Genomic DNA, 21,150 nt, shown 5'->3' on the forward strand with positions numbered 1-21,150 from the left:
GGATTGCCAAAGCTGAATGTGGGGAATTAAGAGGAAAGCACTGCTAATATTGTATAGCCTTTAATGCCTACAGACTGAGCCCAACACCAACAATATCTTTTAATTTTCAATTTTTAATTTTGGCATGACCTTAAAGCTTGAAACAGACTATTTCTATTTACTGAGATCAGACCACATTTTACCATCCCATAAAATTTAGCACACTTTACTTTAATGTTATCATACACAACATTTTATATTTTCATGAACTTACAAAGATAGAATATATAACTAAATGAAAGTTTACCTGAACTTCAGATAACACTCTGTAGAGTGCTTTTTGACTTTTATTACCTTAATAAAACAAAATATCTGGAATTGTTCTTAAATCTTAAGCTATTTCATCCTGCTTTTCAGATGCCACATAGATATATTAGTTATAATTTTATTCATACAGACAAATAAGTCAGGAAAATATGTCTTGACTCAAAAAAGAGATATCAAGAGTAAACTTTTACCTAAGGGCACTATGGTAACTTGCAAGCAGTTTCTATAATTTATGCATTTGCTTTCTCATTTTTGCTGTTGCAAACCTAAGAGAGAACCTGAAAGGTCTTTGTTTCCTTTTCTTTTTCAAACAAATTCATTTAAATTTTTTATATTTTTGTACAGGAGATATTATGTCAACATTTGCTTTAAACAAAGAATCTAGACTTTCATTTTATTTCCCAATTTTCTCTCCATGTCTAGAATTTCAAACACAGCAAAAAATAGCTGAGGGATCCTTTGTGTCTATTCCCAAGCCAAATGATCGCTGGAAAAATTCAGAGTCCTCTCAGCTGTTATTGAATATGAATGAGATCTAAAAAAAATCTAGTACACTTTGCAATATTATTTACTCTTTTAAAAACAGCTCAAAAGATTAGGACAGATTTTTGGCATACTTATCCCTCAGCTGTATTTTCATGACTAAATTACAACTTACTGAATAAAAGAGATTAGTCTAAATTAGCTCATGATTGAACAAACTCCAATCAGGTTAGCTTTCTAGTTAACCTTAATAAGCCTCTTTAACTTCAAGTAGCATTGCTATTAAAATCTGCTGTGATAATAGAATCATAGTAAGCTATAAATTGACAAGGACAGTTAAAAACATTAATTTCTTGAAAAATATTTTCTTCATTAAGTAACACTGATAATATAAATAGCAGTAAATGTGCTTCATAATAATTAAAGCATTACATATTCAAATGTTGGTTTTAAAGTGAAAAATGTAATCCAAGCACCACACCTGTAATGCTAGCTACTCCGAAGTCTGAGATCTGAGGATGGCAGTTCAAAGCCAGTGCAGGAGCAGCGATACTCACACAACACTATGATGGAAATGAATTTTACAATGTGGAGTGGGGGGAGTTGTGGGGAGGGAAAGTGGGAGAAAAATGAGGGAGGGGGTAAAAATGCTATGTAACTGTAACCCCTCTGTACAACACCTTCACAATAAAGTAAACTAAATTTAAAGGAAAAAAAGAAAAAAAAGAAAGCCAGTGCAGGCAGACAAATCCAAGAGTTTGTTTTTTTGTTTTGTTTTGTTCTTTTTTTTAACTCAAAGTATTCATCTTTATTTCAAATGAAACTTTATCCTTATCACAGTAATAGTATTGCAAGACACTAATTCTTCCACAGTAGTAAGATTTTAAAAGCATATAGCTGTGTCATCATGGTAGACTACACACAATAATCATCTTTACTGAATTAATTAATTTTATATTGCCTTTTTTACATCAAAGCAGTGGAGTTTGTTATAGATGAGGAAGTGCTTCAGTAAGCCTGTAAGCAAAGAATTGTGATAGGTTTGTTCACTCAGTATACAAAGCACAACCAGAACTTTACGTTGGGTGGCTTACATACATCTTGATTACTTTTACTGTTAATAATGTTGACTTTTTTTTTCAAGTTTTTATTATCAAACTGATGTACAGAAAGGTTACAGTTTCATACATTAGGCATTGGATACATTACTTGTACTGTTTGTTACCTCATCCCTCATACCCCCCTCCCTCCTCCCCCTTTCCCTTTCCCCCCATGAAGTGTTCAGTTCACTTAGACCAAACAGTTTTGCAAGTATTGCTTTTGTAGTTGTTTTTTTTTCTTTTTTTACCCTGTGTCTCTCAATTTTGGTATTCCCTTTCAATTTCCTAGTTCTAATACCATTATACATGGTTTCCAATATACTCAGATAAGATTACAGAGATAGTGTAGGTACAACCACAGGAAGGTGATACAAGAACATCATCAATAATAGAAGCTACAGATACACATGGGACGTTGAAAGTAGTTACAACTGTGATATAACAATCATTTCCATAACATGGAGTTCATTTCACTTAGCATCATCTTATGTGTTCATAAGGGTATAGCTATTGGGCTCTTGTGATCCTCTGCTGTGACTTGCCTAAACCTGTATTAATTATTCCCAATAAGGGAGAACATAGAGTCCATGTTTCTTTGGGTCTGGCTCACTTCACTTAGTATAATTTTTTCCAAGTCCTTCCATTTCCTTATAAATGGGGCAATGTCCTTCTTTCTGATAGAGGCATAATATTCCATTGTGTATATGTACCACATTTTCCTGATCCATTCGTCTACTGAGGGGCATCTGGGTTGGTTCCAGATTCTGTTTTTTTGTTTTGTTCTGTGTTTGTTTGTTTTTTTTATGGTCTTAGGGCTTGAACTCTGGACCTGGGCGCTATCCCTGAGCTCTTCAGCTCAAGGCTAGCACTCTACCACTTGAGCCACAGAAACACTTCCAGTTTTCTGGTGGTTAAATGGAGATAGGCATCTCATGGACTTTCCTGCCTGGGCTGGCTTTGAACTGGGTTCCTCAGATCTCAGCCTCTAGAGCAGCTAGGATTACAGACATGAGCCACTAAATCCAAGAGATTCTTATCTCTCATTAGCCAGTAAAAAGACAGAAGTAGAGGTGTGGCTTAAGTGGTAGAGCAACACCCTTGAGCAAAAAAGCCAAGTCAGAGTTTAAGGCCTTGAGTTCAAGCCCCAGTGCCAGAACAAAAAAATAAAGTAGGAAATGTTATCATATCAATAAAAAGAGGGAAAAAAGATATTATAACTCATCACAAAAAGAGAAAATTTGAGAACTCATTCTTATGTCTCCTATAAACTTATATCTTTTATTTATTTGTTTGTTTATTTGTTTTTTAAATAATACTTACTTATTGTCAAAGTGATATACAGAGGGGTTACAGTTTCATATGTTAGGCCATGGGTATATTTCTTGTACTATTTGTTACCTCCTCCCTCATTCCCCTCTCCGCCCTCCCCCTTTCCCTCTGTTTGTTTATTGGTGAGAATTGGTTTTGTAGTTGTATTCCCTCGTGAGCCACAACCCCAACTCTTTTTTATTTAATTTTTTCCTCAGAATCTCCTATTTTCATCTTCCCAGGATATGGTGACCCTCCTACCCACACTTACTGTATAGCTAGCATCACCAACATATACTACTACTACACCCAGCTAATTGTTTTGCCCAGATTGACCTTAACTGCAGTCCTCAATCTCTACCTCCTAAGTGGCTGGGAACCGTGTATCTTCCATTACTCTAAAGCAGCATCAAACATCTAATGTGTGTACTTGGGGATAGGGTCTCTACATACACATGACTGAGGCTCACCTTTTCCAGTAGTCCTGGTCTTGGCCCTGCCAAGCAGCCCAGAGGGAGGTCTGGTTAATTAAACTCCTTGGCTATTCTGAGGGCTCTCTGGAAAACTATTATCTCTGCTTTCCTATGCAGCTTGTAGAATTTTAGATGACAAAAGGTCTAGAAATTGAAATTGAAGCAAACCCCAGTTCGGTACACCAGAGATATTTCCTGTTATGGTTTAGGCTAAAGTCCAGACCATACTATAGCAATACCAGAATTAGGAATAAGAACCACTATCCCTAGCACTGCTGGAGACATCTTTCTAAGTTGCAAGGATCTGGAAGAGCAATGGATCCTACTAAAGAGCCTTTTCACCTCAAAAGCATGTTTCCCTCCAAGTAGCTTTGCTGTCAAACATCCATTAGTCTCTGTGTATAAAGACAAAGGACAAAGAGCAAACCAATGCAACAGCAATATTCACAAGATAATATTTTGGAAATGAACTTTGCAATTTGTGGATGAGGGGCTGGAGGAGGGAAAGTAAGAGAAAAACGAGGGAGGGGGTAACAATGTTTGTCAAGAAATGTGTACTCACTACCTTACATATGTAACTGTAACCCATCTGTACATCACCTTGACAATAAAATCAGATTAAAAAGAAAAGACAGGGGCTGGGGATATAGCCTAGTGGCAAGAGTGCCTGCCTCGGATACACGAGGCCCTAGGTTCGATTCCCCAGCACCACATATACAGAAAACGGCCAGAAGCGGCGCTGTGGCTCAAGTGGCAGAGTGCTAGCCTTGAGCGGGAAGAAGCCAGGGACAGTGCTCAGGCCCTGAGTCCAAGGCCCAGGACTGGCCAAAAAAAAAAAAAAGAAAAGACAGATTGATACCTAGAGACTCAGCTGAAGGAAAAAGAGGTAAGAAATGACTGCAGAGGTCATTTCCTGGGTACCTATTCTTGCACAGGGTATCAGGAATCTTGTGCAATGAGTAAAACCAATGCCACCTCCCCACTTTCCTTTGAATAATGGAAGGTTCCTCTATAAGCAACCTTGTCAGCATATACTCTTCATCTTCTGATGAGGAAACTCAACCCCAAAGTGTCTTGTGGACATTTTGCTCAATGTCACCCAGAACTAACACTTTCTAAGATCCAAGAAGGATGGTGGCCCACACACCTATTCACAGACCTCCTGCAGTTCCTAAGTAACTCTCCCAGTGCACTCTGCAGGTCAGCCTGATTGAAACTATTAGTCTCCTTTTCTGACCTCTTGATTATCTCTTTGTCCTGGAAATGAAAACCCACCCAGGAAAAGGAAGAAGTAGCCAAGAATGAAATGCATGATTCCATCTACAATGACAGAAGCAAGTGTTAGTCTAAGAGAGTCCCCTGGAACAGAGGTTGCTCACAATACTAGTCTTTAAAAGGAATTTAAAAGAACAAGTTGTAATTAGCATATACAAAAGAAGGACAGGAATGTAAACATATCTTGCCTGGGATAGTTAGAGGAGAAGGATGAATAGAGAAGATGAAGGAAGGTAAATAGGGTCAAAATACTTTGTGTACAATGTATGAAGTGGAATAATAACATTTTTTTAGATTGTTTTGGGGAAGGAGGGTGATAAAGGAGGTGAGTCTGATCAAGGTACACTGTATTAATATGGACATGTCAAAATCAAACTCCATGTAAAACTAACTGATACTAATTTTTAAAATATCAAAAGGATGTGTTGTAAGCTCAATCTATGTGCCATACAAAGAAAATATGAGGAAAAAAGCCTTGTCATGAAACTGTTAATGAATTCAACTGTTCAATTAATTCCATTCTCCTATTAGGAACCAGAATAGAGACAACTTGGGAATCAACAAAACACAAATCAAATATAGAGACAAAAGCACGAAAAACTCAGATGGAAATCTACAGTTTTAGGGACTCTGTCCTGTGTTCAGATCACAGTGATCTCTTTGAATGATGGAAATTCTCCTCCTGAAATTGAAAATGGCTCATCTAATGCCTGCTGTGATTTCTTCTCTTTTTGTCCAACATAATGACATCTTAAAATACTTTTATTACTTTAATATGGTTACTAATAGTATCCTATTACTAATATTAATAGAATACTAATACTAATGCTATTATTATGTTCTTCTCTTACCCCTTTGGAAAAGTAGTCCCTCTAACAAAAATGCCAGTGTTCCTGAAAATATTACCACAGTTTTGAATCAGTAAAGTAAATAAGTTATACCCTAAGTCAAGTGCGAGATATATAAAACACAACCTAGCTTCGTGCAGCATGACAAGTCTTACTTTATCAGTGAACAAAACTGTGTGTCTCTCCATTTATTGACAGAAATATTATCATATTTATACCTGGTCAGCAGCAAAATTACTTGAACTTTTGTGAAAAATGACAGCAAAAAGAAAATCATTGTATTTATCATAGAGTTTACAGTCATCTAAAACTCCAAGACAAAAGAGAAATTGGAAAATACATGTAAGCATGAACAAAGGATGTAAGATGTAAGGTAAAAGATTGCAGTTTGAAGTATAATAAGTAGCACAGACATAAAGACCAGATAATGCTCCTGGGCACATAATCCTGTCTTGGGCTACCTCTAATCTACTGGAAATTCAATGAAATACAATGTGAGGTTTCCAAGACAAGGGTCTCTGCTGTTTTCATTGAAACCCATGGAAGACTGTAGCCTTCATCACTAAAAACATGCACAAATCAGAAAGTTGGCAATACTTGCTCTGGTGAGTCTAAAGCTTAATCTGCTTGGAGACTGAACTTTCTCTCACCCCAAAGAGGATGGATCCTACCTGATCAGGGTAAAGCAATAACAGGACTTTCTGAGAACACAGAGACAGAGACCAACAGATAGACACAGAGGCAAACACAAAAAGAAAGAGAGAAGAGATAGAAATAGAGGCAGAGAGCTTGGATATTTGTAATTCTGCATATTGCAAACTGTATTTAAAAACCTATGTGGATTCCCATCCCAACACATAGAAGCCAAAAAGCTACAACTAACTCAAAAGTGGATTTTAAGGAACAGAAAGAAAGCTAGCACAGATAAATAATTCCTAGAAAAATGAGGACAAAATTCACTATTTTTCCAAGAGGAGATTGTTATTGGGAAATATTTTTCTATCTTATCATCAACTTTACTACCATTGAAAGTTTATAACAAGTTTCCGTTCTTAATTAAAGTTGATTTCCAGGCCACAGGCTGTCAGAAAGGACAGGAAGAGCAGGAAGCTGGGTTTCCTATAGCAGCCATACACTAAGCTCCTATAATCCCCTTAGTTCACTCATCTTAAAAATAAAATCAGATGATACCAAATCAACTCTAATGTCTCAAATAGCTCAAAAGAAAACAATGGGGCTGGGAATATGGCCTAGTGGCAAGAGTGCTTGCCTTGTATACATGAAGCCCTGGGTTCAATTCCCCAGTACCACAAATATAGAAAACGACCAGAAGAGGCACTGTGGCTCAAGTGGCAGAGTGCTAGCCTTGAGCAAAAAGAAGCCAGGGACAGTGCTCAGGCTCTGAGTCCAAGGCCCAGGACTGGCAAAAAGAAAAAAAAAGAAAACACTGAGAGGGAATCATGGAATGTTTAAGCACATCGATCCACAAACCAGCCTTCCTAACTGTATGACCTTTGTAAAGATAATTAATGTCTGGGCTGGGGATATGGCCTAGTGGCAAGAGTGCTTGCCTCATATACATGAGGCCCTGGGTTCAATTCCCCAGCACCACATATACAGAAAATGGCCAGAAGTGGCGCTGTGGCTCAAGTGGCAGAGTGCTAGCCTTGAGCAAAAAGAAGCCAGGGACAGTGCTCAAGCCCTGAGTCCAAGCCCGAGAACTGGCCAAAAAAAAAAAAAAAGATAATTAATGTCCAAAGGACTTGGTTTTTCCAATTGACAAAAAGGAATGATAATATCTATTTCATTGAATTCTCATGATATATAGAAGAGCTAATCCACATAAAGCACTTAGGAAATACCTGACATATGAACACTCAATAAATATTAGTTATTATTATTATGAGTGGTCTGCAAATATGTTTTTCCTGAAGCAATTTGTCATGTTTGTGGCAAAAACTAAAAAAGCGTTGAAACAAAAAATACCACAGTGAGCACCTGGGGAAATTCTGAAAGGAAGAAACAGAATTAAGGTTAAGAGAAGAAGATCCCTAACTACACAAGAGTGCTTGCATAGTTAGGATTTGCTTTTACTTAGGGTTCTCTCTGTTTAAATTCTCCATTCTTAACAAGTTGCTTTCTCATCTTGATTTATAGCTCTTGTTATTTCTAATCTTATGTAAACTTCCTTCTAAGAATACCTATTTCCGGGCTGGGAATATGGCCTAGTGGCAAGAGTACTTGCCTCATATACATGAGGCCCTGGGTTCGATTCCTCAGCACCACATATGCAGAAAATGGCCAGAAGTGGCGCTGTGGCTCAAGTTGCAGAGTGCTAGCCTTGAGCAAAAAGAAGCCAGGGACAGTGCCCAGGCCCTGAGTTCACGGCCTAGGACTGCCCAAAAAAAAAAGAATACCTATTTTCTATTTTAGATTATTAAACTAGTTTGTTGCTGAAATCAGAACTTGGTAATTGTGAGTCCATTTTCCCTAAGGCTTAATCATTCCCTACATTAATTGAACGGGCAAATCCCAGAGAGCAAAATTGGAAGGACAAGCCCAGATAATAAAGAGTACCTTACCTATCATCCCAGAACCCTTAAGCTTAATTGATCATTCCTTGCCTTGACACTAACAGTATTATCTGTAAGTTTAAAAAATTAGTTAAGCTCTCACATTCTATTCTACTTCGTCATCTCCTTGTCCAGTCCTTAGTTCTCAATATACACATATTCACATATCTCAACAAATACAACATATCTATATATATAGCTCAACATCCATGTGGCAGAGTCTATGATAAAGTGAGTTTGATCATTTCAACTCTAGCCCTATTGCTACCAGCATATCACAGACCCTTTAAAAACTTTGAGACTTGGGCTGGGGATATGGCCTAGTGGCAAGAGTGCTTGTCTCGTATACATGAGGCCCTGGGTTCAATTCCCCAGCACCACATATATAGAAAATGGCCAGAAGTGGCACTGTGGCCCAAGTGGCAGAGTGCTAGCCTTGAGCAAAGAGAAGCCAGGAACAGTGCTCAGGCCCTGAGTCCAAGGCCCAGGACTGGCCAAAAATATAATAAACTTTGAGACTTGTACAAGGCACTACTATGTCCTCTAAGATAGTGATTTCTTAGATTTAGTGTAATAAAAAGCCAAGTAAAACATTTGCCAGCTGGTAATAATGGAAACTTTTTCTTTTTAATATCACACAATATGTGTGTGTATATAGAGATAGAGAGAAAGAAAGAAAGAGTTAGTGATATCAGAGACTGTGAAATGCAGACTAGCCCAAAAGTAAAAAGATCTAACCCCTTATCATGGCCTAATCTTGGAAGTTAAGAAGAATATTTTGAGATTATCAAGAAAAAGGTAAATCACAGCTACAGATAAATGTGGACATGAAAGAAAAATTTTAAAGAGAAGTATTTTGGCAACTTTGAAGGGATGAATTGGGTTATTCTTTCATGATTATCTCTACTGGAGAGTTCCTTCTAGCTTCGTTCAAACCCATCCAAGTATAGGTTCAAGAAGCTGTCTACCTCCCACATCTTTACCACTCCTGATTGGGGGTGGGGGACGCAGGCAGGCTCATATCCTTTTATCTCTGGAGACTGGAAAATGAGAATCAAAGAATCCTGAAAGGTGGGTTGACACTTAGTTAAGTAGAATAAGCAGTAAGAAAAATCTAGATAGAATGCTTCAGACCAGAAGAAAGTTGATGAAGTACATGCTAGCAGTAGGTTAGGTCCTCACCAAATGTCAACAAGGAATCTGTACAAATCTTTGCACTGGAAGCATATTAAAAAAAACACTGCTCAGGTAGGGAATGAAGTCCACACCAGAAGAGGTTCCTTGAGGGTAGGCACTGGGCAGCCTCCAAGTTCATGCTCCTCCTGTACATAACTCTTCATTGACAGTCTTTTTTCTCCTCATTCCACCCCAGGGATCTTCTCAAGTCCTAGAGAGGGGAAACCTTCTGCCTTGTATGTATAATAATACAATCATTCATTGTACCAGGCACCCAACTTCCACTCTTCTCTCTTATGGCAATGGCATGTCAATCTATATACTTCGGTAAACCTGGCTTTCCCTCCTTAAGATCTGAAGAAGATCATAAGCTAAAATAATTTCATCTTCCTACACTCAGAAAACAGAGGAAGAGGAAACACTCCCCAATTAATTTTTTTTTTTTTTTGCCAATCTTGGGCCTTGGACTCAGGGCCTGAGCACTGTCCCTGGCTTCTTCCCGCTCAAGGCTAGCACTCCACCACCTGAGCCACAGCGCCGCTTCTGGCCGTTTTTTCTGTATATGTGGTGCTGGGGAATCGAACCTAGGGCCTCGTGTATCCGAGGCAGGCACTCTTGCCACTAGGCTATATCCCCAGCCCCCCCAATTAATTTTTGAGGCAAACATCCTGATGCCACAACAAGATAAACAAATTAGATGAAAATATATTGTGTAATGAATTGTGAACATAAAAATTAAGCATGTGGCCAGCTGCAGGAATATCATGAGTTTGAGACCAGCCTGGGGATTAAAAAAAAAACAACATGTATACCACATAGAAAAACCCAGACATTTATAGGAAAGTCAATATATCATCTTGTGATTTTTATGCCATGAAATAGATATTAGAGTCACTAACATAATCCATTTCACTTAAGAGGGAATACATATAACCATCTCAATTGATACAGTGAAAGCATTTGACAAAACTCAGCATTGAATCATGACTAAAAAAATCTACAACAACCTAGAGCCAATTGCAATAGCACATGCTTATAATCCCCTCATTTGGGAGGCAAAGAGAAGAAAACGGAGTTCAAGTATAGTCTGAGTTGCCTGGCAAGATCTTATCTCAGCCAAAAAAAAAGGAAGAAATGAAAATGAAAGAAAGTAAACACAAGGGAAGACTAAGGATTAAGCTCAGCTCTAGAGTATTTTCCTGGTATACATAAAGTCCTAGATTCAATTCCCAATACTGTAAAAAAAAAAAAAAAATGCAAACTGAAAACAAAAGGAACTGCTTCAATCAGATGGAAGATCTATGAAAAACTTACAAATTCTGTCATACTTAGTGGGGAAGCATTAACATTATTGTTCTTCTATCAGGAGTTAATCAAGAATACCTGCTCTTGGCTTGGGGCATGACTTAAGTGGTACTGCACTTACCTACGAATAGTAAGGCTTTAAGCTCAAACCTCAGTATCAGCAAAGAAGGGAAAAAGAATCCCTGCTTTTACCCTTTCTATTAGCATTGTACTGGAGATGCTAGACAATGCAATAAAGAAAGAAAAACAACTAAATGGTATAAAAATGGAAAAGTAAAATAACACTAATATGCTCACTTCATTATGCTGGCTACAGGAAGAGATGAAAAGCAGTGAGGAATAATTCTTACATTGGTAAAAATGTTCTTTTCTGCTGTGCAATCTTCTATTTGTGATGAATTGAATCAAGCTTTGGGCATCTACCATATAGAGATTGAGAATAAAACTACTTCATTAAGATTAGGGCTTGAAAATTATCCTGGCAACATTAAATTATGAATCAAGATGGTTTGATAACTAGTCACCTTTTAGTTATGTAAAACAATAAATTCTTTTTTATTACACAAATTTAGTTTATCTTTCTGTTATTCACTATCTCCAAGTCCTAATTTCCACCTTATATCTTCTTTCATATCTTAAGTCAAGTCATGTTGGGGTTTTTTATTCCTATTACTTCCATTTTTCTTTTCTTCCCTTAAAGTTAATTCAAAAGTCTAACTTGAGTAGGTAAAATAACAAAACATAAATATAAATAAAAAGGTATCTTGCCATAAATGAGAAGTAAATATAATATGGTGAATTTCTTTCTTAAATCTCTGACAAGTGAATCAAGATCAGTCCCCCTTTTGTTGGCATAAAAGGTGACTATGTAGATCCACCTATTCCATCATTTCTAGAGTCCATATTGCAATGGCAAAGGAATAGAAGTCGCACATGACATTTATGCAATATAGATGAAGACCATCCTTATTTCACTTCATTGATTATAACTAAAGTCATCTTAGGGATGTAAGAAATATGTGGTTCACATTAGATTTTCAAGCATGGAGACAGAATATAATCACTTTAATACCCAAGATCATGCCCTAATAATTCCATCTTTCGCTCTTTGCATGAATCTCTTCAAGACTCTTCCAATATTCCTTCTCCAAACTGATGCTAATTAAACCCCTTTTTCTTTACTTTGATTAGTCTATTGTTCTTTAATCTATGGAAATTATCATTATAATATCATTACTATAAAGATTGAGCCTTAAAACAGAAGAAATTTCTCTTTGTTAGGACTTCACATCTACTTAGTTAGAATGTCTTAGAATGAACCACCCTAAAATAATACCTATCTATTATGTGACCAGAGATATATAAAAGAAATATCAGGAAAAGAGAAGAAAATCATTTTTAAAATGTTAATCATCAGGTCAATGTTCTAGCTAATTGAGACTTAATCTTAGTGAAGACTTTCTGAAGAATCACCTATAACATACCTAAGACTTGCATAAAGAAAGAAGAATACTTACTCACATTCATACCTCATTGGTGGACAGCTGCCCATTAGGCAAGAAATACCTGGCATTTCTGATCTGCCCTGGTAGGGTAAACAAGAACCTGTGATAGGAAATGAGTCCTTAGTCAGCTATCAGAGGGACAAAGCTGTGTGCAGTGGAAAGTTATCAGTGAGCACAGGGTCTGATTACCATATCTATAGAACTTGAGAATGGATACAAGGTGTATGGAATGGAACACCAAGAGCATCAATGAGCCTGCACTGATGGCTCACCCTTGTAATCCTAGATACTCAGGAATCTGAGATTGGGCAGGAAAACACACAGGACACATCTCCAATTAACTAGTAAAAAGGCAGACATGGAGGTATGGTTCAAGTGGTAGTGCTAGCTGTGAGTAAAAATGCCTAGTCAGAGTATGAGGCCCTGAGTTCAGAAAAAGAGCACCATTTACATTGTCCAACAAAGCTTCCAAATTAGAGTAGAACTAGAGTTCCAACATTCTTGTTTCTCCTCATTATCCCATCGACGTAGTCTGTAGTCTGTAGTCTGTACACATCTTCATTCACCTAATTAACATACAATTACTCTACCTCTTCCCTAGATACAATTCTCTTATTAAGTATGATGCATTTTCTCCTTTTACTGACATCAACTAGTTGTACAAGGGGAGTTCATTTTAACAAGCCCATCGATGTACATGCTTGTTGATAATAATCACCCCTTTGCCATTCTTCTTCCTCCTCTCTCCCTGTCCCAAACCAATCTCATTAAGTTGCTTTACTATATTTTCATACATGTACATAAAATATTTTGTCTATATGTGACCCACCACTTCTTCATTTATCTGCCCCCTCCCACTAATGCCTGCTGCACCTCAGACAAGACATGTTTCAACTTCATAATATTCTTTTTTGTTGAAATGAATGTTAATTGTTCAAGTGTTTCAACATAGTGTCTCACCCATGCATATATCACACTTTGGACAGATTGGATAGAGAGATAGATAGATAGATAGATAGATAGATAGATAGATAGATAGATAGATAGATAGACAGATATAATAGATGGATGAATAGGTGCATATGTAGGTTTCCTTTGATAAATATCCAAAATACAAAATAAATATAGTCTGAGTATAATATCCCCTTTCTGACCAGTCTATCTTTTGTCCCTTTGAGAATGATACAGAGGAAATAAGAGAATTAACATCCAAACATTTGAAGAATAAAGAAGACATAGTCCCTCCTCTCCAGCTGCCTAGTACAGGAAAAAGTCAAGGTCACCAATAGCAAAAACATAAGGCAAAATGAGCTAAGAGCCATAAGAGAGGTACGTACAAAGTGCTTTGGGGGCTCAAAGGGGATAAATATCACATCCAGTTGGCAGGATAGGAAGGATATGTGAATGGGGAGGCTTGTAAACTGAGTTTTGAAGGATGGATGGGATTTTGTCAGTGAAAGATGGGCTAGAAGACTTTCTAAATATAGAGAATACTATAAGTGAAGTTCCAACCACAGAACAATGCATGCTCCTTTGAGAAACAGTCTGGTTTGGCAGGAGAGTAATGCATACATCACAGAAGTGGAAAGGAGCTATTGCTAGAAATGCTCCCTCTATGCCTCAATTTTAACCATTTCAATAATCTACTATCAGAGCCCTTTAAAGTACCTTAAAGTCTCTGATCATATGAGCTATCAAATATATGTTACTTTGTAACTATGTGGTGGGTGGGTGTGGGTGTGTGTGCGCGCATGCACATGCACATGCATGCATGCATGCATGCATGCACTCAGGTTCTTCCTGGGGCTTAAACTCAGGGCTTTGGTGTTGTCCATAAGCTTTTTTGCTCAAGACTAGTGTTCTACCACTTCTGTCTTTTGGTAGTTTAATTAATTGGAGGTAAGAGTCTCAGGGACTTTCCTGCACAGGCTAGCTTCAAACCACAATCCTCAGATTGTAGCTTTCTAAGTAGCTAGGATTAAAGGCATGAGCCACCAGTGCCCAGTTTGCATAGTTTTTAATACCAGTTGCATACTCATATTTTAAATACGGGTCAAAAACTTGTTGGAAGAGAATATAAGAAGTCAAAAGTTCACTCCTTATGGTCATGTACAGATTTTATAAAAGTATAAGTGCCTATATTCTGCCTTGTCTAATTACTGCTTTTTTAAAAAGCAATGGTTTACATTTTTACAAAAGAAGTAGAACAAGGTCATAAAAAAAGATGAATGAACAAAATAAGTCAGTGTTTAATATTTTCTTCAACAGGTGCCTGAATCCACATACATACATGAGTTTAAAGGAATTAGCCAAAATAAACAACGTGGGAAATCAATGCTGAACACAGTTGTATGCATGTGGTTTCCTCTACATCCTGGGGGAATGCACATTTTAGACTTGCTGCAGTCCATGATAAATCTTCTGCTTACCCGTCAAATGGGAAGTAAATCAGCTGAAGTTTAATAACTGAAGCAAAAGGGAGATTGTTTCTTTCCTACAGAATATTCCAGCCTATGGATTGACTTAGGCAATCCTCGTGGCTAATTTGTCAAAGGTCGTAGTCTAGATCTTATGAACACACAATAGCTTGAATTCACTGACCCTTAAAGATAAACTGGTAGTTTGCAAAGAACATTCTGAAAGACAGAACGGATGACTTTGATCAAGATTCATGAATAGGGGCTGGGAATGTGGCCTAGTGGTAGAATGCTTGCCTAGCATGCATGAAGCCGTAGATTTGATTCATCAGCACCACATATACAGAAAAAGCCCAAAGTGGTGCTGTGGCTTAAGTGGTAGAGTGCTAACCTTGAGCAAAAAGAAGCCGGAAACAGTGCTCAAACCCTGAGTTCAAGCCCCAGGACTGGGGGAAAAAAGATGCATGAATAGAAAACATTTTATACAACTACTTGAAGACAACAATAAAAAAGAAAAAAAATTGAAACATTCTCTAAGTAAACTTTGGTCCAAAACATATCCTTGCCCAGTATGTGAAATTCATATGATTTCTGTTGATTGTCATCATTTGACTGTCAAATTCAGTGTACCCCAAACCAAACTCCTTTTATCCTTTACCCAGCCTTTCCTCTGTTTCTGTCTTATCTGGTAGCTCTACAACCCACCAGTTATATACTATTCTGTTTGTGTATACCAGTACTAGGGTTTAAACTTAGGACATGGGCACAGTCCCTTAGCTTTTACACTCAAGATTGGAATAGTACTACTTTAGTTACAGGTCCACTTCTGGATTTTTGGTGGTTAAATAGAAATAAGAGCCTCACAGACTTTTCTGTCCAGGCTGGCTTCAAACTGATATTCTCAGATCTCAGCCTCCTGAGTACCTGAGATTACAAGTGTGAGCCACCAGCACCCAGCCACACCTCTTATTCACTCACTCATTTCTTATTTATTAGCCTAAACATTAGTATGTCCTACAAATTTAAATCCTAACTAAATACATAAAATGGGTTCCCCTACTACTGCTGACCTAATTCAAAGTCTTCATCACCTTTCACAAAGAAGACTAGAACTTATTTCCCTATCTAAAGTTTTATCTCTTAAAACTAGCTTCTCATCCATTCATGGGTGATTTTCAATACAAATATTAACATGACAGTTACATATCTGAACTCTACTGGTGTCAATCACCAAAAATAATGCTGAAGTTTTCCAAAATTCAGACCTTACATCTGACATCTGACATCTTCCCCCTGGAGCCCTCAACACTTGCAGTAACCATATGTAAGAGCAACAAGTTCCCTGATTACAGAATCTGTTACCTGGAATTCCTTTCCCCACTCTTCCCTATACCAATTGAATAATCATATATTCTATTTTTTTTTGCAGGGAGGGGTGGGAGGAGGGGGGAAGGTGCCAGCCCTGGAGCTTGAACTCAGGGCCTGAATGCTGTCCCTGAGCTTCTTTGCTCAATACTACAGCTTTACCACTTGAGCCACAACTCCACTTCTGGCTTTTTGGTGGTTAATTGGACATAAGGTTCTCATGGGCTTTCCTGCCCAGGCTCACTTCAAACTGCAATCCTCAAATCTCAGCCCCCTGTGTAGCTAGAAATACAGGTGTTGAGCCACCATGCCCAGCTACCGCCTTATATACCTTATGATTCCTGTCCCCTAGGCCTGGTGAAGTATCCACTCTGTACATCATAATACCCTGTGGATTTCTGTATTACTATCACCACAATGGAGTTAACTCAAAGAACTGGGCATACCCAAAGTTATGGATTCAAATTACTACTCCACCATCTCTCAACTCTCTTGCCTGAGAAAGTTATATTAGTTTCTTATTCCCTTCCTATGTAAAATGGAGTTACTATACACCTCACTGTTTTGTCATTAAGAATTAATGAGATAAAGTACTTAGAGTATACACTGACATAGGATGAGGAAACAATAAATTAAGATTACAGATGTTACTAATGGATGTTATTGATTTCAAAGACAAAACCCAAAACCTAAGTTTAGTAAATCTCCAACGAAAGTATTGCTTTTGCAAAGAATCTTTGTAAATGCATTTTTATTTTACTGATTAATAAGTTCTTCTTTTCATTGCTTACAAATAACTCTTCCTTACAAAAAGAAATGATCATGACACAAATTAAAATCATAACAATAGAAAAGTTGGAAGAGGTGCTATGGTTCAAATGGTAGAGCGCTAGCCTTGAACTGAAGAGCTCAGAGACAGCACCCAGGTCCAGAGTTCAAGCCCCACAGCCAACAAAAACCAAAAAAGAGAGAGAAAGAGACACACACACACACACACACACACACACACACACACACACACAGAAAGGGAGAGAGAGAGAGAGAGCAAAGTAAGGTTGATGATGACTAGCCAATAAAAGGAAGAAGCATATTTATGAGTAAAACACACATATCTACTTGAGCAGAAATCTCAGTATGTCATCCAAGCTGATCTCAAACTTACAATCCTTCCTCAGCCTGGGATTGTAAATGTAAAGCATTATGTTTAGTTCTTTCATTTTTAAGCTGTTAATTGGTAAAAAGTGTGTTTATTATGAATTATGTATTACTTTTCTGAGGAAAAAGTAAGAATTCTGACAAATTGTTATTAATTATTCACATCCCAAATGATAGTAGGTAATGCTTTTATTTTACTTCAGAGCTTCATAATATTAAAATATAGAACACGAAGTTCTACAAGAACATCTGCTAGTTTTAAAAATGTTTAAGTGGTCTGAATTATGTTGCTTCTAGTAACACATTAAAGTTGAGTTCAATCCAAAGCCAAAATTTCCTCATTATAAGCCTAATCATTATCCTAACTAAAACAAAATGCAACTCATTATAATACACGTTAGCCTGCTTCATTAAAATGTCTCTAATTACAGCAGATTATTTAGTAGTGCATATGGGTGATCAAAAAGTATCCCAAGTGTATAAGCTTTATACTCAATAGACATCGACACAGGTTAATTTTTCCCAGGCTTTTTGTGATACTTTTTATTAGATTTCTCTGTATTCTCTCTATCTGCAATGGAAAGCAGTTTGTATATATGCAAGGGTCAGAACTCAGCAGAGTACTGACTGAGGCTGTCACAAGTGAGTGTGACACCCTCCTTTCTGTCCCACAACTGGAGAGAGATGCCCCCACAGTTCCTTCTAATTACAATGCATCCATTTATAGGCTGTGTTCTCTTGAGCATGTAATAAATTCTGTAAGACTCATATTGCTCATCTGTGAAATGAGGCTAAGAATATTTCAGGAAGTTTTTAAGACACATCAATGAGGAAGAACACAGGCATAAAGTACTTAACATAATTCCTGGATAGAATGACATTAACCCCTTACATAGCGAGTACCTGGAAACTTTCTGAATACTTTACATACATTAATCTCTTAAATCCTTAACAATCTTGTATCGTAGGCACTGTCATCACTGTATTAATAGACAGGCTTTCCCTGAACCTCAATTCTGATTATGTCATTGAACAACAATACCACAAAAATAAGGATTAGTATTAACTAACAGGACTTCAGCAAGGACACTGACATCTATTGTCTATAATGAACCAGTTTCTCTCTATTCAACTAGAAAAATAGAATCTACAAGACATTGAAGAAAAAAAAATCTCTGCTCAGTCTTCTGTGACCTGTTGCTCTACTGAGAAATACAAATAGAAAATAAATGTAGCCCTAGACCCTTTCAAATCATTTCTTGCCTTTGCCCCAGCCTTGCATATCTGTTATGTATTCCTCAATATCCAAGTCACATCCCTCAATCCCTGATATTAAAAAAAAATCAGTGGCCCAAGCCTGAAAACCTAGTTACTCAGGAAGTGGAGATTTGATGATCAAGGTTCAATGCCAGCCCAGGCAGACAAATCTGACAGACTCTTATCTTCAAATAATCAACAAAACCCAGAAGTGGATGGCTCAAGTAGTAGAGTGCTAGCCTTGAGTAGAAAAGTACTTTTACCAGAAAAGTAGGCGAGAGAGAACAATAAAAGGGGAGGGAAAGAGGAAGGCAAAAGGAGAGAAGGGGGCTGGGGATATAGCCTAGTGGCAAGAGTGCCTGCCTCGGATACACGAGGCCCTAGGTTCAATTCCCCAGCACCACATATACAGAAAACGGCCAGAAGCGGCACTGTGGCTCAAGTGGCAGAGTGCTAGCCTTGAGCGGGAAGAAGCCAGGGACAGTGCTCAGGCCCTGAGTCCAAGGCCCAGGACTGGCCAAAAAAAAAAAAAAAAAAAAGGAGAGAAGGGAGAGGAGAGGGGGAGATAAATCAGAGGAAAATGAGACAGAGTCATCTATTTTAAGGAATTATAATACAATATCTATGATTCAGTGGCAGTGTAGTTTATTAAGATATTAATTTTTTTGTTTCTGCATCTGTTCAATAGATGAAAGAATAAAACTACCTGTAATTATTTGTATTCCCTATTTGCCTTCTTACATCTCACTTCTCCCACTGAGAAAACAGCCAGACCTTCTGCACTCCTTATCACAGGGAATCCCTGCTTGCCCTGCCTCAGCAGAAGAGAGCCCACTTTTCCTGCTGAGGTTCTCCAAAACCCTGTGCTGAGGCAAAAATGAGCCTCTGCATTTGGTGTGACAATGAGGATCAAGGTGAAAGCAGGTGTGGCATAAGCAACAAGAAAGAAGATTGTCCTGAGCTTGAAGAAGAGTTCATCTATGGGTCCTGTAAGTATAAGGGTCCACAACTTCTACATAAATGTTCCAGGAAAGAGATCAGATATCCATGGGAAATTCAAGTTAAGTGACCACCCAAGGTTTTGTTCAGGCACTTGAGCCCATTATATTAGCATACCCTGAGTGACACCAACCTCAACACCAACAGATCCTCACATTACAAGGAACTAAGTGGGAGGCTTTGGAAAGATGAAGAAGGCTTCTTTTGCCAGTTGTCATAGATGCTAAAAATACCCTCCATTACATAATACAGTTATTTCCTACAAGATTCTCCCACCCAAAATAACAGCATCATTAGAGAAACTGGTACACGATGAGCACCCAGGAAGAAATTTATTTGAACTCAGAGCCTTAGGATCTCCCCTGAATATTTTGCTCTGTGGGTTGTTCCCCAGGACCTTGGCTGTACAGATTTGTGAGTGAGACAGAGCCCAAATATAACTGAGATGAGCCCCTGTCACACTGGAAGCAGAGGTTCTGTTTTATTTTGTTCTGTTTTGTCCTGGTCCTGGGGCTTGAACTCAGGGCCTGGGCACTGTCCGTGAACTATTTTGCTCAAAGATAACACTCTGCCATTTGAGCCACAATTTCACTTCTGGCCTTTTGGTGTGTTTAATTGGAGTTAAGAGTCTCATGGACTTTTGTAATTGGGCTGGCTTTGAACCATGATACTCAGATCTCAACCTCCTGAGTAACTAGAATTATTGGCATGAGCCACCAGTACCAGACCAGAGTTAGTTTTACATAGTACTCAGTGGGTCACAGTCAGTTTTAATACATTTACATACATTAACTCCTTTAATAAACCTTGACAACCTTGTGCATACATGCTACTATCATCACATTTTAATGGCTAAGAAGCCTTCTCTAAACCTCAGCTGTGACTCTGGACAATGCAACACATACTTAAAAGAAATATGTATAAGATATTTCTTCTACTAGCGACCCTGTAGCAACCCTGGAGATAAATCAGTTTAGCAGAAGAATGTCAAGGTTTTCTAATAGCATGTTTTACTCTGTTTCATCTTTTTTCAGTCCTGGGGGCACTAGCATTGAGTACTGAAATGGTTCTAGAGATGGATTTTCAGACTGCCTCTGCATCCTAGTGCAACAAAAAAGTAACCAACCCATCCTTCTGTCCCCATGAGAACAACTAGTACTTACTTGTTCTTGCTTTTTTGTGTGAAAATGGCAGTGGTAATAGCATTTCTTTAAGTTTTATTTTTAAGCTACTTTATTTATAATCAATAAAATAAGTTTTAGCATCTGTAGTTACACTCATCCCACATAACAATTACCACGTGTCACAAGACTGGCAAGAAAGGATTTTTTTCAATGCTATGTAAAGTGACACAAACAATTTCTTTCAGGAGAAATGTCCATATATTACCTGAAAAGCTTGGAAAATAGCCACATGCTTCTTACAAAACAGGATTAGAGAAAGACCTGAAGCATTAAAGCATTTTCAATTTTAGAATAAAAATAGACTTTAGGCAAGAAATTGAGCACCATCTACAGAGCACCTTTCTTTAAAAGTTAAAAATAATTTTATGACCTACTCAACTTCCTCTCTAAGAGACCAAAGTTGCAATGTAGCCCAGCATGA

At 37.8% G+C, this 21,150-nt stretch overlaps 1 protein-coding gene across 11 annotated transcripts in view; it reads right to left on the reverse strand.

Annotated features, from left to right (window-relative positions):
- Sugct (succinyl-CoA:glutarate-CoA transferase) overlaps positions 1-21,150 on the reverse strand; it is a 546,711-nt gene that overhangs the window by 386,628 nt on the left and 138,933 nt on the right. The gene's annotated exons all lie outside the window — the stretch shown is intronic.

The sequence above is a fragment of the Perognathus longimembris genome, chromosome 2, assembly GCF_023159225.1.
Source record: "Perognathus longimembris pacificus isolate PPM17 chromosome 2, ASM2315922v1, whole genome shotgun sequence".
Classification (NCBI taxonomy): Eukaryota; Metazoa; Chordata; class Mammalia; order Rodentia; family Heteromyidae; genus Perognathus; species Perognathus longimembris.